Here is a 23637-nt window from a genome sequence, read left to right on the forward strand (position 1 = left end):
GGAGCCCAGAGCAGCTGGCAGAGGGTCAGGCTCCTTCCAAAACAGCCATTAGGTAGCTGCACAGGAAGTGCTGGAGGACTGAACACCCGGAGCTGTGCACATACAGTGCATGCTCCTCTGAGCTGCAAAGGATAGTGCCAGGGAGATGACAGCAGGCTCACACCCCACCCAACCCATGGACATAGGTGTCACCAACACTAGCCACGCATGATAATAATTAATTCTCTCAGGGGTGCTAATGCACTTTGAGATGCTCAGAAAGAAAAATCTAGAGATGGGCAAACTATTAATGACTGTTCATTATTATAATCAAGCTTAAGAGGTCAATGATGCAAACCCTGGGGAATAATATTGTAATCAAGCCAGCAACCACTACTCCTGGGGGAATTCTGCACCAAAAAAATAAAAATTCTGAGCACAGTATTTTAAAATTCTGCAAAATTCTGCATCTTTTTTGTCAAAACAATGCAATATAATCCAGCTAATTTCAATTATTTTGGTAATTGGTTTAAACTACAATACAGTGGATAGAGGATGGGAGTGGGAAGCACTGGAGGAAATCCCCAAACCCTCTCTGTCTAATAGTAATGTAGCTCGTATTGACCCTTTACCTCTAAGTATTAGTCAACAAATATATGCAGACATAGTGTTATGTGTTTCATCATAGGCAACTGAAGAGCAAGTGAGGGCTGTGGACTCAGACTCACAATTTATATTGAGTATTGACCAGCTCTAGAAAGGTCAGTAGCAAACAGTTCATGGAGCACATTTTGATAGGAAATTTTTTCAGGCCAAAAATTCAGACCAGTTCTAATCACTGAAGCACCGTAAGCATTTATAAGGCGACACTGTCCTTTACAATAAGGCTTCTTTACACCACTCCGGCAATGTAAGGAGTCTTAACATTTTTACACCTGTTTTATACTCCTGGGGGAATTCACTAAGAATAATGGGAACAATTCACAAAGCAGGCAGACTGCTACATTCTCCTCTGCCAGAGGGAACAGAGCCTGCCCTATGCCTACCTCTTTGGAAATACCCCAAAGCCCTGCTCCTCCAGGCCGAGCGTGCTGCAATAGCGAGTGAGAGGGACAGTGTGTGTCTCTCTCTCACACACGACTACCCGACCTCCCCCCAGGCAGTGATTTACATCTCTATTGGCTCCTCTGAGTGCCCAAACTGACCTGTCTGCATGGCCAGGGAGTGGGCACATGACCATTCTTGCGGCTTCCATTTGCTTCCCCATCAGAAGTCATTTTTCTGTGGGTAAGCCAAGAAATCTGCGGGGGCCATGAATTCTGTGCATGTGCAGTGATGCAGAATTCCCCAAAGACGTAAACCAGCTCTTTCTACGTTGCACTCCAAGGAGATTGAGAACTTCATGGTGACAGTGAGGATAGAACTTACCCTCCTGCTCCAAAACCCCAAGCCCTTAACACCCGAATCAAGGGGGGATCTCCATTAGAGGCTAGCAGTACAGAAGCCATGAAACACAGATGTCAGTTCAGATTCCATCCACCTTCAAATACGTAATGTTAATTTCTCCCTTTCAGGCACCTCTGCAGCAGCTGGATACAGATATACCGGGCTTGGATAAATGGATGCACAAGGTGTGTTGCTGTGACTGATGCAGGCTGCCCTGGGATACCATCTGCATGAAAGGTCATTTCTAATGGAAGGGCCTGATTCTGCTACCATTGCAAGATGGTGATAAAAACTCCTCAGCTGGTGTAAATCAACACAGGTCCATGGAAATCGGCTGAGGCTCTGACCCGATGGCTTCTGTAAACCTGGGCTCTAGCATTCCACACTGTCATCCTGCTATAGCCAAGTGGTTCGTATGTAACAGTACACACACCGCAGCCAGGAGCACCGGGAGATGGCGACCGCCCGCTGCACGGACAGAGAATGGACTTGGAGCATAACTCAGACTCGCTCTTGAAACATAGGCTTTAAGTAGAGATTAGAAAAGAAAGGCAGTAAAGGGACACACCTGTCTGTACTCCCTAGCATGAGCCTCTCAATTCCTTTCTCTCTCTGGTCCTACCCACTGTTCTAGGACTATTAGACAATTACACAACTTGTACCTTATGGGGGAGATGTGCAAGGGACAGCTGGGCACCTACCTAACTCCCTTTTGTACGGTGCCTAGCAAAATGGGGCCCAGTCTGGTCATTATAGTCAGGCACTACCATAGTATAAATGTGTAATAATAATAACTGATCATTTGTGCCTTTGAAAACTCTCTGTATAAACAAGTAATTGAACCATAACTGTTGTAGAATTTAAAGACTTATGTTGTGGATTTCGGTAAGGCATTTGCAAAAAGAAAAGGAGTACTTGTGGCACCTTAGAGACTAACAAATTTATAGCTCACGAAAGCTTATGCTCAAATAAATTTGTTAGTCTCTCTAAGGTGCCACAAGTCCTCCTTTTCTTTTTGCGAATACAGACTAACACGGCTGCTACTCTGAAACCTGTCAGTAAGGCATTTGTGATACATGTAGGAATAATGAGATATCGAGTTTATTACAATTACTGTTTTATTGTTTATCCCCCTATCCATCCATCCTCTTATAGTGGTGCACATCTCCATAGCATCTGTGTGCCTCGCACATGACAATCTCAAAGACCTCATGACCACCTCCCTTGGGTGACTCTACCCAGAGTAATCTTTATAAAACAGATTTTACTGGAAAGATTTACAGATTGAACCTTCATATTTTTCACAGAAGCACCATGAATCATTGCCCTTCTGAGGTTCTCTTAAAAGCGCTAAGTCAGATTCTGCAGTCCTTATTCCTGCAAAACTCCTCTGAAGCGGGCCACCAAAGCTGGGTATTATGCAGTGAAAAGATGAGACATGTAGTATCTATGCATCCTACCTTAAATATTTTTTAGATAGCTCTAGATTTGGGCCATTGAAACCAAGGGGAGTTTTGCCACCAGTTTCAGTGGGAGCAAGGACTGCTCTTTAAAAGAATAAATCCATTCAGGGAAAGACAGCACTCTGTATACCCCTATGTGCTTTGATTTACCTGACCACCTGGCATTGTTAGCTAACTCTCTGAAATCTCCGACTACCAGGAAATCCATCTGACCACAATATAAACTTCCTTCCTTATTGCTCCTTGATCTCTTTTAACAATCTACCTAGTGTTCAGTTTACCACCCCTTATTGTTTTTTCCTCCCATAACATTCCTGGGTAAAGAGTATTTTCTTGGAATAGTCATTGGGTTGTAACCTTCTGCACAGATGTTTTCCCCAGCAAAACGGCGAGATTATATTAGAAAGTAATCGCCTGGCAAATTTTATTTTCCTTTAATGACAAAATCCACCGAAATCATTGTTGTGGGGCTCAAAAGCCAGATTTAGAACTAGAACTGGGATATTTATTAGTGCTCTTCATACATCTTTATGGTAGCGTCATGGGGTTCCGACCAAGATTAGGGCCCCATCGTTCTGGGTGCTGGACATTCACAAAGTGAGAGATGCTCCCTGCCCCAAGGAGTTTACAATCTAAAAAGACAAGGGAAGTGTTACCACCCCCTTGTACAGATGGAGAGTGGAGGCAGAGAGAGACGAAGTGACTTGCCCAAGTTCAAAGTGGTTGTCGGTGGCATAGCTGGGAGCTGAGCCCAGATTCCCAGAGTTGCAAGGCTGGCCTTCCTTAGGAGATATTTGGCTTTGCAGCTGACAGGGATGCACCATATCTGAGAGCTAAAGATAAGCGCAGTGATGAAAAACACCGACTGGGTCTAGTGGTGAGAGAGGAAGGGGAATTGGGTGGTTTGATGATAGGATATGGAGCCATTAGCCTCTAGATTACCATATTGGGTGACCTCAAAGCCCTGGCCAGCTGGTGGTTCTCAGTTCCTTGGGGGCTGGAAGGAATCCACATGACAACACGTCCCAGCATAGGCAGCCTCCACAAAGAGGCCAATGTCTAAATGGAACCCGAACTCCCCTCTTGCCCCTGAAGGGCATCCCTCCACCCAGGTGCAGCAGCGGGTAATGGGGCTTCCTTGGCAATCCCTTCCTTCGCTGCAGCCTCTCTCATCTCAGATTCCTTTTCCAACTGTAAACTGACTTGACAAACAGAAAACAAAACACGACCCGCAAAAAAAAAGGGAAGACTTTTGCTGTGTCTTTAACATTCGACTAACGGCCTGACGGGCTCTGTGTCCTAGAGGGATGCAGTTCTTTGTACTGGATTGTTACTGCTCTTGGCACTTTCAAGGCCAAACTGAAATCCTCTGTTGCTTTTTTATGTTGCTCTGCTGCAGACCAGACATTCCCAACTCAGGGCTTTCCCATTCCCATCCCGCATGGCGTTCGGACTCGCCCTGGAGGGCCCAGCTGCCATAGAGAGAGGGCTGTTTGTTGCAGTCCTTTTAAACTCCTCCATGAGTTCTGACCTGAGCAAAAAGGGAGATATTATAAGATTACTCTGAAAAACATTTCCAAGCCCAGGAAAGGCAGGTGCCCCACAGAACCCACCATGGTTCTATTAGGTTACAAGCCCAGTCACTGAATCAGTGAAGGAGCAGAAGTGCAATTGCTTGGGTTTTGGGAAAGGACAGATTTCCCCCAGCGTTAGTGGCCTGGAGGAGTAAAGCATGGGAAATTCCTTCAATAAAAAAACCCACCAGGCAGCCTTTCCCAGGATGAGGGTGATTTTATAAATATCTGATTCCTGGTTCTGGTGCCTGAACTGCATCAATACACATAACGGTACGAGCCTGACCAAACACAAAGGGGTCTTTTCAACCGGGACAACCACAGGGGTGAAGGAGGTTTCTTAATGCTCAGATGGAACAGTCGTGCACATTAACAGTGAGAAAGGGACACGGGTTTTAAAACTTTCTCTCTGTTGGTGCTCTCTGTGTGGAGCGAGGAGGTGTCTTTTGGGCAGCCTGTGCCCCAAGGAGGAGGCCCAGCCCAGCAGGATGGCAAAGAAGGCTGCAAGCCCTTGGGATCTGGGCAGTTCTAGAAGCAGAAATGCTGGAGCAGCGTCTAAGGGCTAGGGCAGGGGGCAAGATCTGTTCCATCCTTCCTCACCCTAGGAAAACTCTCCTACACTCAGCTCTACAGACGCTTCAGAGCAGGGACTTGCTCCCTCTTTTCCTCCCTGGCTCATGCAGAGGGACTCCTGCCCATGCCTGCATCCTGACCTGGACTTGTCTAACACAGCCTGGCCGGGGTTCATTTTATAAAAGCAAAGTATGAATCTGGCAACGGACTGGGAAACATAAAAGAAGGTAGAATTGCTGGGCCAGCCTGTGAACTCAAGCGTTCTTTATGGAGCTGAAATGCCCGGGGTGGTGAAAAATGCCTAAGCCCTGTGACACAGATTAATCTCTCCCCGCCCTCGGCCCCCCGAGCCCACCACAGGCTGTAGAAATCCTTGCAAAGCCTCAGTAAAATAAGAAACAGTTAAGTGGCAGTGGGCCCAAAAGATCAAAGTGACTCACAGGAAGTTCGATAAGGCAGTTAAGCAGAGCAGGAAACAAACAAACGCTATTTTGGATCTCAATAAATTATAAAGAAAAACTCCCCTCCAAAATCCACCCAAACAAGCGACACCGAACTGTCCGTCTGCTGGGAAGGAGGACAGGACTTTCCCAGGAGGAGTCAGGCTGTGCCGGTTGGGGTGAAAGCCACTTTTACACGAATTCCTGCCGCTATACACTAACTGGGCCCTGGTCCACTGCAGGCTGCAAAAGGCAGTGTGGTCTAATGAACAGGGCATCAGGATGGGAAACCTGGGTTCTATTCTGGATCTGCCCTGACTTCTGTGTGAATTCACTACCCCTCGTGCTCTCTCTCTGATCTATTTAGATTGCAAGTTCTCTGGGGCTGGGACTGTCTGTTACTTTGCGTACATGCAGCACCAAGCATGACGGTGCTCTGATCTTGGCTGGAGCTGTTAGCGGCTACTGTAATGGGCAAAGTAGTTTGGGAAGGGCTCCTGTTAACACCAATGGCCTTTGGTTCAGGCCCAAGTCTCCAGCCAAACACAGAAGCGTGACTAGTCCCGTTGGCTTGGAATTCTGATGAGCTGCAAAAAGCTCCGGGGACCCCAAAGAATGGTAGGTCCCCGCGACGCCCCGAGTCAGGCACATGGTGACGTCAGAGCACAGAAAACATCGAGGTCCAGTGGGCAATGCCGAGGAGCTGCACTGCCTCCTGGACTGCAATACTGAGGCTCAGCTCACGGCATAATGCCAGTCCTGGGTGCCAGCCCCATGGCGGCTGCTGTAGGGCCCCCAGCTCACCCAGAGCACTGTGCTCTGCATGTTCCTCCTCGGTCCTGCTTGTGCCGTCTGCTCCCACTAGCGGGACCTTTGTTCGTCTGAGGATTTCTCAGTGAGCTGCCTTTTGATTGACACACCCAAAACGCTGCTTTGGGACGCTCGTCTTATTCCTGTAACAGGGTTTAAAACCCTCTCTCCAGTTCATGTGTTCAAACAAGGCATCCAGGCATAGGCACAGACTTGGAGCACCCATGGAGAAAAATCAGTGGATGCTTAACACCCACCGGCAGCCCAGCTCCGCTCCCTCCCCCCCCACTCCCGCCTGCCGCCGATCCCTGCCGATCATCTCCTCCCCCTCCCTCCCAGCGCCTCCTATATGCCGTGGAACAGCTGTTCAGTGGCATGCAGGAGGCGCTGGGAGGGAGGGAGGGGGAGGACTGGGGACAGGGCGTGCTCGGGGGAGGGGGCGGAAAGAGGCAGGGAAGAGGTGGGGTGGAGCGGAAGTGGGAAGAGGTTGCAGGAAGGGATGGAATAGGGGTGGGGCCTGGGGCTGAGCAGGGGTTGAGCACACACCCCCAATGGGGAAAATTAGAAGCCAGTACCTATGTATCCAGGTCAGCTGAAAAGGATTTGCAAAATGTTCCTGATCCAAAAGGGAACCCAGGCACTTTGTTATGTGCCCAGCAGAGCAGGGCAGAGAATTCTGCAAACCCCTTTTATTTCAGACAACCCGGGGAGGAGTCCCAAACGAAGCCTTACAATGGGAAGGACAAAAGGGCCAGACCCAGCTCCGCAGTGAAACTTCCTTGCCAGTGGGCGCAGGACTGGGCTAATACTGGAGAGAAAGAGCCTAGGACTGCCCAGCTGTTTCTGCGCAACCTGCTGCAGCCACTCAGAATGTCCCGGCACCAGCCCAAATCCCCCTGCGCCAAAAGGCCCCCGTGCCTGAGCTGCAGCAGAAGGTCTGCGTCCTGCTAGCTCAACTCTTATGCCCTGTGTTCCATTCGTGGCTCTTTTCTGCAGTCTCTCTTTATAGTTCAGAACTTAGGACTGGAAAGATTTTGGACCCCCTGCACCTTTCCCTCGGAACTCATTGCCACTGCGCTAGTGAAAGCATTTTGTTGGACTCCCTCAGGGTGTGGATACAGCGCTTGGGACTTACTCCAGTTCGGTTTACTGCACAGAGTGCGCTGCTCGGTGTTCCCAATGTCCGTACGGGAAAGCACTGTGTGAGTACAGTGGCTGATTATTATCCGAGCTGGAGTTTTGCGAGTCGCTTGTGACATCTGGTGAAATGCTCTGAAAGGCACACTTCCATCCGGGACGCAGTATAATGTGTGCCGGGGTTTTGATCATTTCAACTACGTTGTGTGAATTTGTCAGTCATGAAAGTTACTGATCACTGGCACCCTCGCAGGGCTGGCCATTCAGTCTTCCCCCACGTCTGCCCATGCATCCGATGAAGTGAGCTGTAGCTCACGAAAGCTTATGCTCAAATAAATTTGTTAGTCTCTAAGGTGCCACAAGTCCTCCTTTTCTTTTTGCGACTACAGACTAACACGGCTGCTAGTCTTGGTTTGCAACTCCCTTACTCCGGAATTCCTCCTGCCCCGGGATCCCCACACAGCTCTGGAAGCCCCTGCAGTCCAGGCCTGAGGCTCCCAGCTCTTCCAGTCTTGGGATCTCCATATGCAGCCCATTGATGCACCTTGGCCCTGATCTGCAGCCCCCTATTTCACCCCTTAGAGTGACCAGACAGGAAGTGTGAAAAACCGGGACAAGGGTGGAGGTGGGGGCTAATAGGCACCTGTATAAGAAAAATCCCAAAATATCAGGACTGTGCCTATAAAATTGGGACATCTGGTCACACTACCTCCCCTTGAACATTGAACCTCACTCTGAATCTGCAAACACTGCAGTTCTGATGGCTCCTAGGCAGAACCACAGCCCCAGACCCCGCAGATCATGCGCTGGGACCTACAAACTCATTTTGGTTGAGATGAGATTTGAAGGCAGGTCTCCAGAGCTGACATTGGCATGATCCGTGCAGCCTGCTCGGCTGGTTCACAGCCAGGGGAGAACAGAAGAGCAGACCCTGAGGCAACAGAATCTGAGATTTAGAGACATGGGCCAGGGCAGCCAATGGGGTTGCACCCGGGACGGATTTGGTCCACAGCCTCATGCTAGAAAACCAGGGGGAGCGAAAAGCAGCAAGTCCCTGGTCCCTGAGAAGAGGGTTCTCCCCACCCCACCCCTGCCAAGCCACAAGCTCCGGCAGGGTCTGCAGAACCGCCCCACGTGCTGCCAGGTGAGTCACCTCTTCTTGGAACCTGCCTGCTGAACATTTACTCAGAGCAGTGACGCTCCCCCAGAGCTACATTCATCAGCCTCCCTCTGCTGAACAGGGACCTTTTGTGTTCCCTGTGAGACAACAAACCCTGCGGCCACTCGCATCCGCTCCCAGGGACCGGCTCATTCTGGGATGCAACAATGAGCCTTGTTCGGGAAAGACTCAGCACCCCCCGCCCCCAACACACGCAGTCGGAGGCCTGGGCTCGCCGCGGCTGCCCCGGGGTGATGGGTGGGTCTGTGCAGGAGGGAACGTGAGCCAGGCCGTTACCGCGCGGCGCGTGTCGCAGGTTGTAGCTCTCCGCAGGGGTGGCGACGCCTTCTTCACACGGTGCGGTGAACCCTGCAGCATCCTGTTCATGGTGAACCGCGGTCATTGCCGGAGCAGCCCGGCTGTTCTCCCCGCTGCCCACGGCCTGGGGGGTGGGGGTTGCTCTCGGGGGGTGGGTCAGGATAGCAGGCCCAGTGCTTGCTTGTTTCCCACTTTCTGCCTCCATCAGTGGCTCCAAATTGGGCCCTATTGGGAATCCTGCCAGTGAGCAAAGACCGATCCTTGGAGGCTGAGCGCCCTCCGCACCAGGAGACGTTGGGGTGTTGAGTGTGGATAGGGGTCCTGATCCAAAGCCCACTCAAGCCATGGAGTGGACTGCAGCCATCCCCATCTTTAATACAAAAGTGACCCCCCACACCGAGGCTGCAGCGCTCAGCTGGTCCCTGCATCCCTGCACCGCCCATTGGCTCACCGCCTCCCTGTTAGAGATTAAAGGCAGCCCTGGGCTGTGTATCAAACTCGGCAGGTTGCATTTGTCCCACTAGCTCATGTCTTGGATGGGCAGCACATCCAGGAGATCCAGGATACAGGCCGCAGCTTCTCCAGCCCACCTGGAGCAGTGTGTCCCAGGAGTCGGGGGAAGAGCACACAGGAGCCCGCAGAAAGGCTAGAGGCGGTCCCCCCATCATTTACTTTTGTTCATGTGTTTTCCCTTATAAAGCCAGGGCCATATCTGCAGCGTTTTCCCCTGGCCAGGCCGTTGGGCTGATGTTTCCTTTAATTAATCATTTCCTGAGGTGGATTTTTAAGGAGGAGGTTTGCTTAAAACAACGCCCCCCCACACCCTGGCGAAGCTGTCTGGTGGGGGATGGAGGGGGCAGTTTGGCTGGTGCTGGGTGCCCCTGAGTGGGTGGTGCCCGCTCTTTGGAAATCCACACGTCAGGGGTCCAAAGCTTTCCTTATAAAGGTGCCTCTGGGAGCTTCCTAGCTGCAGTTCTGAACAAGTTCCCTGTTTATGTAAGTGCTGGGATGAATCACGGGCTTGCCGGACAGTCTAACATATGCCCCATGAGGCCACCGTCTTGCTGCCAATCCCCACAGAGCAGCGCAAGCACCAGTGCCCCCACCTTCCCCATTATAATTGCAGGGGCTACTTGGGGAGTTGGATTGGGCAGTCTCCTGGATCAGGGGAGATTCCCAATGCCGTGCCAGGCACCTCGTGTTGGCTCAGCAATGCGGGCCTGAGCCAAAGCCCAAAGAACTTGGCTCCCATTGGTGTCAAAGGGACTTTTAGTGCAGGCCCTAGAGGGGCTAGTCGAGGAGCCGTGGACAGATTTGGAATCGTTCGTCGTTCCCAGTGATGGATTTATTGATGGGGCCAGGCATTCACGCCTCTCTTGCCGACATGCAGGTGTGACTTGAGCTCTGTTTCTTTGGTCTCCAGTCCCTAAGCGGGGGCGTCGGGCTGTGATCCCACCAGCTCTCGCAAGCCAAGCCTGGCCAGAACATGGATCGGAGACCGCCAAGGAACACCTGAGTGACGTGCGAGCGGTGGTGTCGATGCAGGCACATACCCTCGCACAGTGTTAGGGGGCACCGCGGAGAGGTCCTGACCACTCCGACCCCTTAACAATCCTCTGGCACCTTCCTCAAGGGGAGGGACGTACACTCCAGGATCCAGGCCAAATTCCCATGTGGGCAGCCACTGGGCTTCCCTAAATTCGCTCTTCCGCTTCAAAGGGATACAATATTCCCTCCTATTTCCCAACCTGGCCTATTTTGTTGTGTGTCTATGCACTGCAGTGTGGACGCACTAGCTTGGTGGGGAAGCCCAGGTTTCCATTGCTGTCCGGAGACTCAGACACGGGCTTGGAAACGTGTGTTTCCAGGCTCAGGGTGCAGTGTGGACGGACCCTGCCCCCAGTGAAATCATTGAGAGTTTCACCATTCACTTCAATAGGAGTTGGAGCAGAACCTCAAACAGCCCCGACATCCCATCCCAGAGGTGACTGCACTGCCGTGCTGGGTGATGCTTTCCCCGCATAGTTTGTGAAGCACCTTGGGATCCTTCAGGATGAAAAACCCTCTAGATATTGTGCAGTAATAGAGCCCATCAGAGCAAAGGGAGAGACCAAGGCAAGTCAAGGCTCCAAAGGGCTCGTTTCACCTTCAGATCAGCCCGAGAAGCCCCGTGTTATGAAAAGCAACATGTCAGTGTGAAAGCAATGCATTTTGAGGTGGATCCAGTGGGCCCGTCTCCAGTGCGAGTGACTGATTGCAGGGCGGATGCAACACTCACGAGGAAAACGAGTCATTAGTTAAACCCTGGCCTGAATCATTGCTTTCTCAAGTACCAACAGAATCCGGGTACTGACGGGAGGCTTGGGGGTGTGCCATTTTATCGTCAGACAGGAACATTCCTCACATAATCCCCCAATGAGCATGGAGCAGAGGAATTGCTAATACAAGCTGCTGAGGAGAACATGTTGCTAATTAAAGAATCTCCCAGACTCTCATGGGATGAGTCCTTGATCAAACCTGGCGGTTACTTTGGGGTGACAAAGGGGATGGCGTAAAGAATGTGGGGGTTCCCCCAAAATGTCAGCAAAGCCAAATGGTCTGCATGTGGGGGTTGAGCCTGCATCAGGTGTGCGTACACGTGCAGTGTGTGTGTGTATACATGCGGCATCTGCAAGGTGTGTGCACACCTGTGCCGGGTGTGTGTATGCGTGCACAGTTGTACCAGAAGTGTGGGAAGGCTGGAAATAGAAACCAAGTTTGAAAATGTTCATTTTAGGAAAATCTGGATTTGTTAGAGGTGAGGAAGGTGGGGTGTGTGTTTGGGGAGGATAGAAAAACTCCTGTTGGATCTGCCCACCTGCTATATCTTGAAGGAAATGTTGCAGAATCTCATCTAACCTAGAGTGTAGTTGAATCTCTTGCACAGAGGCATCAGACGGAGCCTGGTGCATATGGGCCAGGCTGTTTAATACTAGCTGTCTATTCTGCATAGAACTGGGAGGAAAGGTACATTTCGGCCTTATTTCTCCGAGCCCCCCTGAGGCTCCGGGTCAGATGCAGCTCTGCACACACTGACGGCATCCCAAGAAGAGACGGAACGTGCCATTGCAGGGGCCTCGGACGTGGGAGTGCCCAGCTCCTCCTGATCTCTGCCTGTGGCACACAACAGTCCTGTCCCCTGAGGGCTGATACTCCCATCTCATGTCGGTGGTGGGGTTTAGTGTGCAGATGCTGGGAGGCTGTGCTGTACAGGAGGTCAGACCAGCGACCTGGGGCTCCCTTCTGGCTGTACACTATGGTTCTGAGCAGCAGCTATGGTCAGAGGAGCTCTCTGCTGGGAGTTCACTGCCAGGTCTCCCAGTCCAGACATCCCGATCCTTGGAGGAAGAAGAACTTTAAGGCAACACTGCAGCATTGAAGACACGTTTCTCTCCCCCCCCCCCCCCCCGCCGCTTTTTTCTAGACATCCAGGAGCTGACACCGGGGATGTTACACCAAGGATTTACACAGGGGAAGCAGCTGCTGTCTGGATGGCCCCTAATGCTACATTAACAGCAAAGGGGTAGTGGGGAGAAGCTACAATACAATAAAGAAGGTGACAGTTGCCGAAGATTGGGCAAGGGCCACCTGATGCTCTGGGTCTTGAGCCATTCCATCCATCTCAGGTCTTCGCACAGCCCCCATCCCCAGAGGGTCTGAGCACCTCACAATTTTGTTAATGTCTTTATGCACCCAGCCGGGGAGGCAGGCAGGGCTGTTGTCCCTATTTCACAGATAAGGAGCTGAGAGAGAGACTGAGATGCAGATTTGTAAAGTTATTCAGGCCTTGGAGTGCTTGGCATCATGATACCAAACTGACCGAGGAGCCTCCATCTCATTTTCAGAAGAGAGTTAGGCATGTAGGAACCAAAATCTCACTGACAGTCACCACAATGCCTGGACATCTTTAGAAATCTGGGGCTAAGTGGCTTGTCCACAATCCCTCACCAAGCTTGTGACAGAGCAGGGACCTGGCTGTCCTGAGAACCTGGCTACCGCTCTAACCACTGGGCTATCCTTCCTCTCAAGGCACCATTCACTATCAATCGACAGCACTCTCTGGATTCCCTAGTCCAGAACAGTTCACCCACCCAGGAATGGCTCTCCCATTGCCATTCAGACTGGAAATAACACGTACATTTTTAACAGTAAGGGTAATTAGCCAGTGGAACAATTTCCCCAGCACTGGCAGTTTTGAAATCAGGATGGGGTGTTGCTCTAGGAATTATTGAGGGGAAGTTCCCTGGCCTGTGCCATACAGGGGGTCAAACAACATGCGCACAATGATCCCTTCTGGCCTTGGGATCTAGGACCCTGGAGGCAAGGACCTGTAAAAGGCAAAGCTATTGTTTGGGAGCCAGGTTCTTTGTCGGCAAGGTGAAACGAGAATCATCCCCCTCCATGCGGACTTTTCCTCTTTTGTCTCCGCAGCACGCGCTGTTTGTCCAGGTCTCATTACCACCGAGCGGAATGATTGATAGGGAAGTAACCCTGGACGGGAAGCTGCACCCAAGTTTGCTCAGCAGAATGGCCAGATGGTGGGAGGCATTTCTGGCCTTGGCCAAGTGTGTTAATTACACTTGGCATTGGTGATAAGGAGGGTGAAGCCGGGAAGGAGTGAGAGCTGGAGATGGGAAGGGAGAGGCAGGGTCACAAGCTGCTGGGACTGATGGATTGGTGAGGAGGCAGAGGATCAAGAAGAAAGAGGTGAGATCAGAGAACCATAGAAATATGGGACTGGAAGGGACCTCGAGAGGTTATCTAGTCCAGGCCCCTGCACTGAGGCAAGACAAGGTATTATCTAGAACATCCCTAATAGGTGTTTGTCCAACCTGCTCTTAAAACCTCCAGTGAGGGAGATTTCACAATCTCCCTACATAATTTGTTATAGTTCTTAACTACCCTTACAGTCAGGAAATGTCTAACCCGAACCTCATTGCTGCAATTTAAGCCCATGGCTTCCTGTCCTGTCGTCAGAGGTTAAGGAGAACAATTTATCATCCTTTTCTTATAACAGCTATTTAAGTCCTTGAAGACTTATCATGTCCCCTCTCAGTCTTCTCTTCTCCAAACTAAACAAACCATTTTTTCCCACTCTTTCCTTATCGGTCATGTTTTCTGGACCTTTACTCATTTGTGTTGCTCTCCATTGGACTTCCTCTAATTTGTCCACATCTTTCCTGAAGCACGGTGCCCAGAACTGTACACAATACTCCAGTTGAGGCCTTATCAGTGCTGAGTAGAGCAGAAGAATTACTTCTTGTGTCTTGCTTACAACATTTCTGCTAATACATCGCAGACCGGTGTTCACTTTTTTCCCCAACGATATTACATTGTTGACTCAGTTTAGCTTGTGATCCACTATGACTCCCCAGATCCCTTTCCGCAGTACTCCTTCCTAGGCAGTCATTCCCATTTTGTATGAGTGCAAGTGATTGTTCCTTCCTCAGTGGAGTACTTTGCATTTGTCCTTATTGAATTTCATCCTACTTATTTCAAATAATTTCTTAGTTTGTCCAGATCATTTTGGATTCTAATCCTGTCCGCAAAGTGCTTGCAACTCCTCCCAGCTTGGTATCGTCTGCAACCTTTACAAGTGTACGCTCTATGTCATTATCCAAATCATTTACAAAGATATTGAATAGAACAAGACTGAGGCCAGATCCCTGCGGGACCCCTTTTGATATGACCTTCCAGTTTGACTGGGAACTGTTGATAGCTACTCTCTCAGTATGGTTTTCCAACCAGTTGTGCACCCACCTTATGGTAGGTTCATCTAGGCTACATTTCCCTTATGAGAATGTCACATGAGACAGTATCAGAAACATTGCTAAAGTGGAGATATATCACTTCTACTGTTTTCCCCTATCCACAAGGTTTGTTACCTGTCAAAGAAGGACACATGAGGTTCCTTTGACCTGATTTGCTCTTGACAAATCCATGTTGACGGTTACTTATCACCTTATTATCTTCTAGGTGCTTACAAATGGATTGTCTGATTATTTGATCCATTATCCTTCCAGGTACTGGAGTTAATAATTCCCCAGGTTGTCCTTATTCCCCTTTTTATACTCTGGGATCTCTCTCCTCCTCCCGGTTCTGAACAATCATCGCTAATGCCTCAGAGATCTCTTCAGCCGGTTGTGTTCTAGGATGTATTTTGTCAGGCCTGCTGACCTGAAGATTTATCTAAGTAATTCTTAACTTGTTCTTTCCCTATTTAAGCCTCAGACCCTACCCCATTTACAGTGATGTTCACAATGCTAATCAGCTGATCGCTGCTCACCTTTTCTCTGAAAACTGAAACAAAACAGGCATTTGGCATTTCAGCCATATCGTAAGCCTATGGGGTTGTGGCGGGTGCGAATCACAGAGAGCTGGAAACCTGCCAGGAGGTCATTGTGGGTGGGCCAGTGGGATGCTGGGAGTCTAAGAACATAAGAGCAGCCATTCTGGGTCAGACCACATGTCCATCTAGCCCAGTGTCCTGTCTTCCGACGATAGCCAATGCCAGGTGCCCCAGAGGGAATGAACAGAACAGGTAATCAACAAGTGATCCATCATCCCCTGTTGCCCATTCCCCGCTTCTGGCAAACAGAGGCTAGGGACACCATCCCTGCCCATCCTGGCTTATAGTCATTGATGGATCTATCCTCCCTGAACTTATCTAGTTCTGTTTTGAACCCTGTTATAGTTTTGGCCTCCACAACATCCTCTAGCAACGAGTTCCACAGGTTGACAGTGTGTTGTGTGAAAAAATCGCATTTGGGATCTTCTTATACAGCTCCTAAAATAACAGGATCCTGGCCCATGGCTGAGTACTATATTAATGCAAATAATAAATAATAATGATGCTCATTCACCATGGGCCTGATCTAACCCCCAGTGAAGTCTATGAGGCCAAGGGGCCACTGTATATCTCCGCAACCTCTTCTGTCTGAGTCAGGGAACTCCATCCATCTGTTTTCCATGCTCTGATTAGGCACTGCTCGGGCACCAGGTGCAGAGTCGTGTGATCCCAGCTGCAACACTGGTGTCCTCCTGCAGCAAGAGTCTGGTTCCGTTGTGGCATTGCAAGGCATTTGCTTTGCCTTTGTTTGCAGTTGCTGAGTGGCAGTTGGTGCTGCAGATGGGCCCCTCCGCTGCTCACATTCCTCCGTGTTTGCTCACGGGGAGAGCCCAGAGATGGTAAAGTCAGGGCTGCCCTGCCCAGAAGCATTGCAAGGGGCTGACACCTGGCCACCATCGCTCTAGGCTGAAAACACTTCTGACATCAGCTAGAGCAGGTGACAGTGTGGCCACCTGGCCTACGTACTTCCTCCTGACCTAGTGAGCCACTGTATCGCTCAACCCTGGACTGCAATACCCCTGCTTGACCGGTCCTGCTCTCCCACCCAGCCCGCTGTTCCAGTGCTGGAGACACATGCACAGGTGGGGGCACTTCCGTGCTGACACCGACTCCCTGCTATTCCAGTTCTAGGCTTCCCACATTCTGACGCCCCTCAGGCCAGCCCTGCAGCACCCTCGGCAGGAGCACACTAACCAGCTCCCCTCTTCCGCAGCCTCAGCAGAAAGTCTGTATCTGCAAAAAGAACAGGAGTATTTGTGGCACCTTAGAGACTAACACATTTATTAGAGCATAAGCTTTCGTGAGCTACAGCTCACTTCATCGGATGCATAGAATGGAACATATAGTAAGATATATATATACATACAGATAAGTTGGAAGTTACCATACAAACTGTGAGAGGCTAATTAGTTAAGATGAGCTATTATCAGCAGGAGAAAAAACTTTTGTAGTGATAATCAAGATGGCCCATTTAGACAGCTGGCATTGCTGGCATTGCTGTACTTAGAGGATGCCACAGCTTACATGGCTCAAGGCTGGTTTTAGAATGAGGGAACGTTGACCTTTGCCAGCATCTTATTGTTTCTGGATTTCTCTGGGATTGTCTAACCCCCAACAGCAGTAGCAACAAAAAGGGGTTTAATAGAATCTATGGCAGGAAGATTGAGGATGTTCAAGCACCAAATGGAGCTTTTAGGCAGTGTTCAGAGTGTAAACAGGATTCCTGGAGGATCTCTGCCTTTAAAGAAAGAAAAAAGTGTCATGCTGTGTCACTGAAATCAGAAGAAAATGATGCACAGTTCAGAAGAAGAAATTAGAAAGTTTGTGGGAACCAGAACTGGAAAAGAAAATACGCTAAAGGGTCTAATTAGAGCTGACCTACAGGGTATGCTCCAGTTCCCCCATCTCTGTGCTGGGCTCTCCTCCCCAGCACAGACAGACACTGCAATGAGGGACTGATTTCCTCTCATTTTCCCTTTCCACTCATTTTATGCATATTGCCATTTAATTTCTGGGATGAAGCAGGTTATAGGTGCTCAGAGATGTAATAAATCGGATGGTCTAATGTTGCCCTCTAGTGGACAAGGTGCCACAAGTACTCCTTTTCTTTGTACAAAGCATGTACACACATTGTGGGAGTCAGGGATTCATTACAACTCGAGATGATAATGACCTGGCTCATAAGGCCCAGGCTCAGCTCAGCCCTCTCGTCACATACACACACTTCAACCCCTCTCCTTTTGCTACAAAGCTGCCTCATTTCTTTACAAGGAAGAAGCGATACCTCTCACCGTGTCAGACCAGATACACCTGCTCTTCAATTTTCACTTGTGTTGAAAGGGCTCTGGACTGGGGGGGACTGCCATCACCCCCAGTAAAGCACTAGGGGGAAGGTGTTCTCACTCGATTGCCAGACACATTGGAAGGATAGCTGAATATTTTGCACACACCTGCAGCATTCTGCGCTGACCTTTCTCAGCTGGTATTGCCATGGAGGGCAAGTGACACTCCTTCCTTATGCTACCCCAGTGATATGTCCATTGTTGCTTCAACGTACAAGCAGCTAACAAATATCTTTCTCCAGGTTGGATTTCTTGAGCAGCAGGGAGTTGCATGGTTAGGAACACATCTACGAATTGACAAAATCAGGCTCTTGTTTAATACTCTTGCTTTTAATTTATATTTGGATTCGCATTCAGGGCTATTTGCAATATCTGGGACCAGGGATCTTGTTCCCAGCTTGGTGGGGCTCTTCCTACCTCTAAGACCTTTGGGACACATACTGTGTATGGCCAGCATCTATCACATTGCAGATGCTACTTAAATAGAAATAACCAGTAATAACTGCTCTTCCTCCTCCTGCTGCTTTCCCCACCACTCAAGCCTTAGTTCAAAACCATCCTTTGCTTTCCTTTTCTCTGTACTCAGCTACATTCTGTGCTATATTTCCCATCAAGAAATGAAAAAAAGACATATAAAGGTGAAATCTTGACTGCCAAATGCAGGATGGAGCCCTGTAATCAAATCTGCTGATTATTATTGCAGATATGACACTGTGGTATCTGGCTGCAGTGCAGAGGTGAAGTTGAGATACTTTAGTTCTCAGATGCTGTGTTTTTGCCACCTCTGTTTGAAAGGGATGGGATCTTTACAGCCTAGCAGACCTCACCCTCAGGAAGATTTAGCTGCTATTTAGCCCAGTTGGTAGGTTTTCTTACTTCCATCCCTATTCCTCCTAGCTATACCGTTAGTCTGTTGCAAACAAGTTACTTGGTCCTTTAGCAGTGTTGCTGTTTGTTAGGTCACGCAGCATCTTCATGTGTGAGTGCAACACTCCATATATCACTCATAAATAATATTCAGGCCCTCCAGCTGGTTAGAGATGGTAAAATCCAAGCTCATGTGCAAGGCAAAAGGGGCAGTGTGTGCACAGATGTGTTAGCAACATATTTCAGCATAGCTCACTGGATGTGACACTTATACACCACAGTTTCTCATGTCCGCCCTCCAAGAATACAGCATTTTCCCTTCCATGGGGGTGAAGCCTTGGTTAGCGTTAAGGAAATTATGCTCTAAACATGGCCCCAACCCTATAGCCCCTTGCTGCATCACGACACACCTAATTCCTTAGCCACTGCACCATGCCATGCAGGGTTAGTTCCTGGGCATCAGACCCTGCCACTGGGGCAAGTTGTAGTGAGATCGCTCAGGTGACAACAGCTGGCTCCGGGGCCCAGAGCCAGGCCAGGCAGCTGCTGCAGCAAGTCACACAGCTGGGCGAGCTGCCCGTGGCTTCAGAGCCCCCTGTGAGCGTCCCACACTCTCATAACCCCTGGGGATACGCCCCCAAAATGACTTGCTGGGCCAGGGGGCCACGCCAGCCCCCACTGCTGCTGCCCCCACCCCATCCTCCCTTCTCCAGGCTCTGCCAGGACCCCAGGGCGCTGCCCGGCCCCGCAGCGCCGGCTTGTGCCCTGAGCCCCCAGGCCAGGGCCCCCCCTTTGCTCCAGCCAGCCCTGCTCCAAGCGCCAACCCGCCCCCCCTTTAAAGCCTCCTGCGCCAGGCGCCCCGCCCGGGCTGTTCCAACAACGCCCCGCTCCCGGGGGGGGAGGAGCTTCCCCCCTTCTCCAGGGTGGGCGCAGCGCGGCGCGGTCCGGTCCGGTCCGGTCCGGTCCCGTGGCTTCGTTGTGGCCCCGCCCCCCAGCTCTGTTTCTGGCCACGTAGGGCCGGCCCCGCTCCAGCCGGTGTGGGGCTGGTTGGGGGCAGCAGAGGCTCTTTGTGGGGTGCAGTGGCTCCCTGGGGGCGGGCTCTGGGGGGAGTCCAGTGGCTTCCTGGTGGCTGGTTAGCAGGTGGCCCCCGGGGGCTGGAAGCTTGGGGGGGGAGGCTGCTTGTCTGCACCCAGCTGACAAGTGGGGGGCGGAGTTTGCACCTGTGCACCCCCATTAAGCTGATAACTTCATTTTAAAAAATAAACTTTTTCCCCACTTTATCGTGGGCCCTGCCCGCCAGCACTGCCCCAGCCACCCCTTGGCCAGGGCTCTCCCTCTCCCTGGGACACTGCCCAGCCCCACTCAGCCCTTGGCAGGCCCAGGTCATTCCCTGGGGCAGAGGCTTGTGCATGGGTCTTCCAGGGTCTGTTTTGTGGCAGACTTTGGGGGGGGGTGCAGTTGTCTTTGTTATGAGGTGTTTGTTCACCAAATGTGACCCGTCCCCTTGCTAAGAATAACCAACCCAGTCTGTTTTCCTTCCATCTACGATCGGGCAGTGGGCTCATCCCCGGCCCTGCCGGGGCGCTAAGCAAGGTGATCCCTGGAGTCTGAAGGGTCCAGAGCGCTAATGAATGCTCTTGTAGTTCAAGCACTTGACTGGGCCTCAGGAGATCAATTCCCAGCACTGCCACAGATTCACCAAGTGAATGTGAGCAAGCCGGAGAATCCTAGACCTGTAGGGTTAAAAGAGACCACAAGGGCTATCTAGTGTGACCCCCCTCCCTTACTCCCTTTGTGCCTCAGCTCCTCGTCTGTAAAATGGGGACAGTGACCTTTCTTTTCCCTACCTCATCTCATCCGTTTGAACTGTAAGGTTTTTGAGGCAGGGGCCATCTCTTCCTAGGGATCTGTATGGCCCCCAGCACAGTGGAGGCTCTGCTATTGTATGGGCCTCGTAGGCATCACTAGATGGCAAGTAACAGCCTGCACCTGTCACTGCCTCACTGCTCACCTGTGAAATGTGCGGTGCTTGTGTAACCCACACACCTCCTTGGTGGGGTGCTCTGTCCCATCTCGTGGCACCGAGACCACTTAGAGAGAGAGAGAGAGACAATGAGTCTGCTCTACGGCCTGAGCTAACAGCCAGTTGGCTTTTAGCTCATGCACTAAACTCCAGAGGCCCCAGGTTCGATCCTACCTGCCGACAACCAGGGTCTGTGAGTGTTACACACTTGCCGTCAGTAACTACATTGGGTGCCAGGGTCCCCAGCACTGGGGTTCGGCTCCTCAAACTGCTCTTTATAGAGGTGCTTTTCAAAGCCTCAGTAGAGCTTATTTAATCTGGCTCTGTTAACCTTCCTCACATGCACTGAAATCTCCTCTGTTCCATGCACATGCTGACTTATTGCTGGGTCAGTCCTGAGCGCTGGGCTGCTGGCAGCTTCCTGGGTTGGGAGGGGAAATGCCCCTTTAGGGGGGTGAAACCAAACTTATGTGGAATTTGCAGACTTACAAGGAGAGTGGTGGGCAGTTCTATCAAAAACCCACCTCCTGCCTCTCACAGCAGAAGCGGGACTGTAAAGCAAATTGGCGTTTTCTTTAATTCTAACTTCTTTCAGTTGGGAAAGAGACCAAACTTTGCTGTCCCTGCCATGCTGGGAGTGCTGACTGCTCTGATTACACCGAATCTAGTACGTTTCATCGGATTTCCACTAATCACCTGAGGTGCAGAGGGTGGGAGGCTACAAAAGGACCCTGCTGAGCTGGTATTAACAGGATTTCAGCCTGTCTGGTGGTGTTCAGCCTGGAGTTCTGATAACTACGGAACTGCAAACTGGTCTAAGTGGTAAGCCCCATGTCCATGTGGCTACAGCCATCCTTTAATCACCTGTCTGGTCTTCTTCTTCATAATTCATAGCCAAGTGTTTCTTTTGCATCCTGTTGCTTCTATTTCTGCCTGTTGTGGGAGTTTAAATTCTTTTTCCTGTTACTTTATGTTTCACTTGTGTCTAGAGGCTCCAGTTGCTAGGCCCTGTGGAAACACATCACTAGTCTCTTCCCGAAAGAGTTCAAAATCTGGACAGACAAAGAGTGGGAGAAATAACGAATATCATCTCTTTACAGGCGAGGAAGGGAGGCCCAGAGGCATTAAGGGGCTTTCCCGAGGTTGCCCAGTGACAGAGCTGCAAATGAAACCCAGTCCGGAGCCACAACCCTGAGACCAGCCTCTCTCCCAACCTTTTATTTCTTCACATTCTGGTGGAGAAATTGTCACAACCTTCTGAAGTGGGGAGATGACATTGGCTTGAGGTCCCCTCCAGAATGAGCAAGGGCCTTACTCAGGATGCTTAGTGGTGTGTAGCTTTGTGTACAACTGTGCATGGTGTCACGGTTAAAAAGTAAAGCTTCTGTGTAGCTGGGACTTGAGAAGGTCCTTGCTCCTGTATGGTTTCCTCTGCGCCCTTCAGGATGCCTGCCACACGTTTTCTAGAGCTTGTCTACGTGGAGACATTGAAGGAAGATTAAGCTAAAGTGAATTAAGACCACTTCACTTCTGAATGAGAGTGTCTATACAGGATGCTTCAACTGTAACTTGACGCCTTTCATTCATCTTCTCTTTTCAGAAAGTCCCCATGTAGACAAACACCAAGTCTCAGGTCTCCTTTTTGCAGAACCGGACAGCGGACAACGTTTGTGCCGAGGTGGCTTGAGAACCAGTAGGACTTAAAAGCCTAGGTACTGGTGAAAAATTTTACTCAATGTTGTTTAACTTGTGAATGAAAAATAATGTACGTAATACAGCCAGAGCTTTACCAAACTGTTGGTGGGTGTAATAAATACAGAGGAAAACAAACACTGCTTCTCTTTGCAAATGCTTTCTGGAAGGAATTGACAGCATCTCTCTCCTTCCCCTTTACACGGATGTGCCAATGCCCATCGGAAACGGAAACTGAAACTGAACTGCCTTGCAATGTTGCCTTTCAGCGAAAAAAGAAAGGATGCGGTTGCTCGGAAGCATCACAGCAATGGTGAAAGTTGGAACCAAGAGAGAGACCAGGACCCTGAAGAATGGGAGTGTGGCAGGTAAGAGATGGAGTGACCTTTTCCTTGGGTCCTTCGGAGCCACTGCACCTGCTGAGAGGGTCAGCCACTCAATACAGGGCTCTCTCATGGATGGTAACACTTTGGGAGCTAGCAAGAGACTCTCCTGAGGCTGACCGGAGACAACAACAGAGAGAAAGGGTCCATAGGGTCATCCGATTGAAGAAGTAGTCCCGGTCCCTGGCTCTAGACATTCCTGCTAACTTAAATGCAATGGACAATAATCTGCTGTATCTAGTGTATTGTAAGAGGCGATGTTCTCAAAGTGTGACATTGCCTGCATGCTGTGCCAGTGCACCTCCTCCATGTGGCTGCCATCTTTCCCATAATCCACATCCTCTTCCTCACAGAGCTGCATGGCTCTTTGCAAACTGATGAGTCCCTGCCCACAAAGGCGCACACACGACGAGTTTGCTGTTCTAATTCCAGATGGGCAAAGCCAAGGGCCAGGTTGGCAAGGGCGCTATTTACTGCGTATAAAATGGAGCAAGTGCTGTCTCCTTTGATACCAGTAGGGCGATGCTGGCCATGGAGATTGCAGGTTCCAGCATGAGCAGCGTATCTTTCTGCCTTGCTCATGATGGAACATTGCCTAGTCCCTGAAGGCTGCACCCTCAGATTGTCTGTCTGTAAAGACATCTGTGGGCTGCACTGTGTCTGCCCCGATTCAAATAGGCTTAGAGCCCAGTCCGGCGGGGTTGAGGAAGGAAAAGCACACTTCATTGTTTTTCATGTGCTGGGATTATTTGGATTTCAGGTGTCACTTCCCGCCGACATGGGGGTTAACTGTTTTAATCATGCCCTTACTGCATGGGTGGTGGTTGGGCCACATCAAGTCACTTGCAAATGGGAAGTGTAAAAACGGTTTGCACAATTTACACCTTATCAGACAGCTCTGAGGAGGCAGCTCCTCCCATCTCGAAGTTAGGTTTGTCTGTTTGCTTTTGAAGATGAGCCTCAGTCCCTAGTAGCTATGAGAGAGCGAATGCAGTACTCACTGGAGAATAGCTTTACGATTTGTATTTAGCTAGTAGGGAAAC

The 23637-nt window shown here is 50.3% G+C and overlaps 1 long non-coding RNA gene across 3 annotated transcripts; it reads left to right on the forward strand.

Moving 5' to 3' along the window:
• The first annotated feature begins 19370 nt into the window (after positions 1 to 19370).
• LOC122457676 lies at positions 19371 to 23151 on the forward strand. Of its 3 annotated transcripts, none has more exons than XR_006277338.1 (6): positions 19371 to 19507; positions 20023 to 20204; positions 21115 to 21341; positions 22120 to 22231; positions 22481 to 22579; positions 22948 to 23151. It is a non-coding gene; the product is annotated as an uncharacterized LOC122457676 (long non-coding RNA). The 3 variants fall into 3 exon arrangements; XR_006277337.1 differs by lacking the exon at positions 19371 to 19507 and adding an exon at positions 19512 to 19531; XR_006277336.1 differs by lacking the exon at positions 19371 to 19507 and having other exon boundaries at positions 19859 to 20204; positions 22948 to 23147.
• The last annotated feature ends 486 nt before the right edge of the window (positions 23152 to 23637 follow it).

This window comes from Dermochelys coriacea, chromosome 27, assembly GCF_009764565.3.
Source record: "Dermochelys coriacea isolate rDerCor1 chromosome 27, rDerCor1.pri.v4, whole genome shotgun sequence".
Classification (NCBI taxonomy): Eukaryota; Metazoa; Chordata; order Testudines; family Dermochelyidae; genus Dermochelys; species Dermochelys coriacea.